We start from the raw sequence: 5,977 nt of genomic DNA, 5'->3' as shown, positions 1-5,977 counted from the left end.
ATATATTAACATTAAAATAAATATAAATACTTTTTAATATTAAAAATAAAATAAGATATTTAAATTTGAATAATTATGATTTTAATAGAGTTACGCTGTTCTGTTTAAGCAAATTTGAAAAAAATTCTGTTTGTAGATTTTTGCGTCATAACGCGATTGTTTAAGAATTTAAATTGAAAGGCGGCTCCTCTGTTGAATCAGCGAGAGTTTTTAGTTACTGAATTGATTTCTGACGATTTTTAAGTTTTTTTCATATAATTTTTTACAATTAATTAAGTTGGTGGCACGAGGTCTGTGATAGAGTGCAGTATGTCTGTATCTTTTATTATTTATAAGACACACAGTTGTTTGTGTGTTTTTATGCGAATCGAGCCCCGAACGTGCCTTTTTATTAATTGAACAATTATGTTTTAGTTTTTTCAATACAATAAACTGACATTTTTATTTGATTTATTGAAATGTCTTCTTTCAATTATTAATTAAAAATTATAAACACTTTTCATTAAGACTTTCTGATGCAGCAAGGAGTTTGTTACTTTTCAATATTTCTACGTTCTCAGGAGCTAGCAAAGAGCTTACGAGTATATATAAACTTTAGTTGATTTTTACTTAACAGATATTAAAACAGAATTCAAGTACTATAAATGAAATTCAATTTGAAATTAAAGCTAAAAAAAGAATGATAGCATTTCCTTTCTTCGCAGTAACATGATAGTTCTTATTGGTATAAATAAAAATAGCAAAAAATATATATTTATATTATAGACACAAAGCACCTCTTATATAGTTTATATATCATTTTACTTCTTTTGATTAAACTAGTCAATGTAACTTATTGAAGAATCATGAATAGTTGTATATTTTTTATTGAGCATTGAAGAGAATTTGATGCCCCTACCAAAATCAATATAAATGTTCACCCAAGCATTGCTTTAGACTTTTATCAAGGTATAGACATTATATTAGCTGTTGTTGATTCATTGCTATGAGTGTCCTAATTATTATTTGAAATATTTGAAATGTTAGTAAGGGCTGAATCAGCCATTTAATTATGTGAACCGGAGAGTTATAGTAGGATAAATTCGTCCACAATTAAGACACAGATACAAAAGATGATTATAACTAATAGAAGTTGTTATTGACTTCTGGTATATATAGTGTAAATACAAATTAAAAATTTGTATACAAATAATATATACAAATATTTATTTTGTTATAACGCAATAAAAGAAGGTATCTATTGTTATCAAATACGGTGCTTTAAAAATCTTCGTACAACATCTTCAATTTCGCAAAAATTTGCTGTTGAAGCAGAAAACAAGAAAAATTTTAATATACTATTCCATTATATTATATAGTACCTCATAGAATATGTAGGAGCTACCTTAGAAATATGTAGAGAAAAATGAACGTACGTGTAGGTAGTTCAGTTCTCGATCAATAAAATACTTTTATGTTATCTTTCTATATAATATTTTTATACACAAGGAATAAGTACGACAACATAATTATCTAAAAAAAAGTTATTATTAATTAGTTCGGAAAATAAACAGAGTAAGTTAGATATTAACAAATGCTAAAAATACCTATGTTTTATTTGTTTAATTAGTCAATTCTTAGAATAAATTCAATTTATTTCTTTAATTTAGTTCTATATCTTTAATAATTAATAATAGTGATTTACAAATTAATTGCTTTATTTTATTCTGTAGAAAGGCATTTTATTTTCCCATAATATAAGAATTGCAAAATCTTTGATTCACTTCCCACGCAATATCCAAAACTTTGGGTAAAATATTGATGACCATTAGATACCAAATTTAGATATTATAAATTTGATTTGTTAGCAATTCATAATTCAAATAAGATGATTTTATTCTTGATTTGCATGACAAGTAACTGGAATTTTTTTGCAACATGGAAGAATATAATGATTGATATGTCCTAGCAAATATTTGAAAAGTTATTCTGATTAGAAAATTATTTTGCATTACCTGTCCATTTCAATTGCTTCATAATTTTTTTTTTAAGATAATCAATCAAAAATAAAAGATTTTGACATCATTCGTAAAAAGGATTGCAAATTGAGAAATTCAAATTTCTTTTTTGAGCAGCACCACTGGTCACTGGAAAAATTTTGTAGACCTATTTCATCCTATTCCTATCCCAACTGCTTATTAAAATGTCATAAATTTCTGAATGATTCGCGAATTTCTGAATATATAAAAACAACTTTTATACTTAACAGGTTGTCATTATGACATTTTCCAATATAGGAAAAATTCATATAACTTATATGTTCGTTTAAGTAGACAGCTCTTGTAGAGCTAAGGAAAGTTATCAGAAATTTTTTCAAACAAAATACATTTTTTGATTGAAAATGCACGTGTATGTCTAGAAAGTTTTTTAAGTATGGGTAAGTTTAATAAGTTTCTTTCACAACCTTTCTCGTGAAACTTTATTAATATAGTGAAATAGTACAGAAGATTTATGTTTCTAAATAATAATTCATTCATAAAAATTGAAATAATGTTTTAGCATTAGAAAAATATATTAAAATATTATTTCAAAATAATTAACAAATATCTTTTTATGGTAATTAAGTAGATAAAGTAAAAGAAGTCAAGTAGACCTAAACCTACATATTTCAATCAGATTAAAAGTACTTTCAAAATTGATTAGAAAGATTTAGTATTTTGTAACCAGACGGATGTATTATAAATCGGACGGAAACGTCTAAAATTGAGGTCATCTTTAGCGAGTTAAAAACTAGTGTAAAGTTTATTAAATCTGTTTTAAAATATATTGCAGCAAATACGATTATTATGTCTGAGGTTAGATATTTGCTTAGACATAATGGTAATCGACTTGCGGTGCGATATATCGATATATCGTAAATTCTTTTGATGTGATGGTTTTGGGCTTAGAAATTGCGAAATATGTTACACTTATATGACTTGTTGTTGGTTATATTGAGTAACAAGTTCAGTTGTCTGTACAGCGTATACCAATGATCATGCTCTACTATTAAAGCCATTCAATAATACATTGTATCCCATGTCATGATTACTTTCTAAGTTCTTAACGTTTAAAAACAAATTAAAACAAATTAATATAAAATATTAATGACCTAATTTTAATTTCTAAAAATTATAGCAAATATATAAAAAAAATTAATATTCTGAAGAATAAAAATCCAATACCTCCTGAATGGATTGTACATGTCTTACATATTTTTAACATGTAAGACATGTTAAGGTTTTCATTTTTTTAAAATGAAGATGGCATATTAAATTCAACGTGTCTTATTTATCAATACCTTTATTATCCATTTTCTTGGGTACTTTTTTTTAATAACAAAATGTCAATAAATAAATATCTTTATAATTAAAAAATCATGTGAAATTTATCAAATTTAATTTTCGGTCATTCAAATTTAAATAATTTGTGGGTAAAAAAAAGTTAATAAAAATTTTTTTCGTCGAAAATTTATATAAAAAAGGCCCATAAATAAAAAGTTAAAAATTCCCATAAGTTTTGGATAAAAAAATAAATTTAAAATGTAAAAATAAATTTCATCATAACAGGGAGTCTGCCTAAACTTCATTTAAAGAATAACCCATTTTTACTAAATTTTTTGAGTGCAAAAAAATTTGAACACTTTTTTGTTTATGCTAATTTAAAAACTCAAAATATACAATTCTCTTATTAATTTTTGTGCCAATGATAAACTTAATAATTTATAATTTTTTTCCAAACATAAAATTTAAAAAAAATTTAAATAATATTTCATTATACATATAAGCACAACTCATATTTGTACAGTTTATACAATTTTGAATAATGAGAATATTTGATTCGATGTTTTGTAACCCAGTGACAGAGACATCACAGACTATATAAATAGTATGCTCATTTGTTTCTAAACAACATAGCAATAATGAGCCAACCCTCTACAGAGGTGGAGAAAGAACCTAAACACTCCACCTGTTTCCAAAAATCAGTTTAACATTTGTTGTCCTTCGATGTAGGTTCCATCAGATGTTATGTATATAAGAACATATACTACACTTTGATCTTAGCCATAAGGCGGAGAAGCGTGCCTCTCTCTTCACAGTTTACTGGAATGAAGTTTCAACATTGCTGTTGAAATTTTCTTCTCCATTCATTCCCATGAGTAGGCTCAAGTCTCAAACTGTGGCTTACGATGCTTTCCACCTACCGGTAAAAGAACCTAGTAAGAGTATAGTAAGATCAACTAAAAGACTTTTTGGAAATAGAGGAATATCTTTTTTACAGGTGGATAATATTATTTTAGCATATATGTACATTAGAGTTCATTCGAAAAATTGAATTTATATATTAAATTGTGAGCTTCACATTTTGCAGGACCCGAGTTCGATTCCTGGTACTTGCAGTCTCAAAAATAATTATTTACGAATAATTAAATACAAGAATTATTTCCAAGACCACTGATGGTGGGTATTTGGCAATACTCGAAATAGGTTTATGGTCAGCCAAAAATTAATTGAAAATTAAAATAATATAAAATGAATTTTTGTTGTTGTAGTTCACTACTGTTCGAAAAAACCTCTTTATATTAAATTATAAAATAAAATTATATTATAAAAGTATAAAAATATATATTACATTATAAATATAAAAAAATATAAATATATAAAAGTATTAAAAAATATATATAAATATATATATATTAAAAATATATTATTTATTATATTAAAAAATTATAATGTACTATATATAGTACATAAGATAATAATTAAATAATAACGTAACCGTTTATGAAGAGTATTAAAGCATCGGGAAAGTCCAAGTAAATATTTTTCTTGATTTTTTGATATTACTCTGAATAAAAATAATTTTTCTCTAATACTGAATTGATTTGTTTTCTTATTTGCATATATCAGAATAAAAAATTGTATATATAAAATTTTAAGTTCTTTTTTTGTGATACTTTTAAGCTTCTAAATAATTCGTTTATTTTAAATGCATTTCTTTCGTCAAGCGAGTGATGCGAGAAGTAATAAAAAAAATTCGATACAAATAAAAAGTAGTAATAATAAAGTATACAATACTTATGAGTATGAGAAAGGAGAACTGTCAAAACATCAAATCAGCGAGAAGAAAATGTCAATATCTTCAATTTGGAGGCGCGAATTCTATGCAAGTATATTTAAAGCCAATGAATACACAAACTCATATGCATAAAAGGTTGCAAGAATACAGATGTACGCACACATCCACACACACACGTGACTGTGTAATTTGCAATGGAGTTGCCGCTAATGAAACGCGCAACGTCGTCAACCCCACTACAGCTACCCAAGTAGCCGCCGACCACATACGAGCCACACACTGAGTCAAGTAATCGAGTTCCTACTCGTTGATTAGGTGGCGAATACTTGTTGATTCCAGTATAAAAAGGCAACATTCGCCAAATGATGGCTACAATTGGTGAGAAGTTATCTTCGGCAACAGTTGGTCGAGAAGAATACGGGAATTCGGGTCGGTCCTTATATGAAATATATTTTGCTCGAATTCTTTATGTCATTGAATTAAAAAAAATAAAGTGAATAAAAATATTTATTTCTCAATAAAAATCGAAAAGTGTTTGTTCAGCTTTAATATCGCAGCAGTTATTGTTTTAATCGCTGATAATTAAAGCTGACATTAGGCCATTAGAAGGATTATATATTTATTCTTTATTATTACGAAAATCTAACCGGATTTAATACAAAATGTGTCAGGTAAGTTTTAAATTGATTGTATGAAGTTTTTTTTTGGGTTAGCAGTTAGCAGTTTAATATATTTTTAATTGTTTATAAATTGTTCTTAATATGAGTAATATGCACTTCTGAAACATTGATTAGTTTAATTTCTTTTCTTAAATTTTTAATTACGATATCTTTAGATCTTTGTAGAAAGAAGAATTATTTTTTTCCTTTAAATATTTATA

General features: G+C 26.0%; 1 pseudogene; it reads right to left on the bottom strand.

Annotated features, from left to right (window-relative positions):
- Nucleotides 1-3,915: 3,915 nt before the first annotated feature.
- LOC119673652 lies at nucleotides 3,916-4,102 on the bottom strand (annotated as a pseudogene).
- Between the last annotated feature and the right edge of the window lie 1,875 nt (nucleotides 4,103-5,977).

Source organism: Teleopsis dalmanni, chromosome 1, assembly GCF_002237135.1.
Source record: "Teleopsis dalmanni isolate 2A chromosome 1, ASM223713v2, whole genome shotgun sequence".
Classification (NCBI taxonomy): Eukaryota; Metazoa; Arthropoda; class Insecta; order Diptera; family Diopsidae; genus Teleopsis; species Teleopsis dalmanni.
Note: the sequence above shows the minus strand (reverse complement) of the source record. Positions and strands in the feature narration are given on the sequence as shown.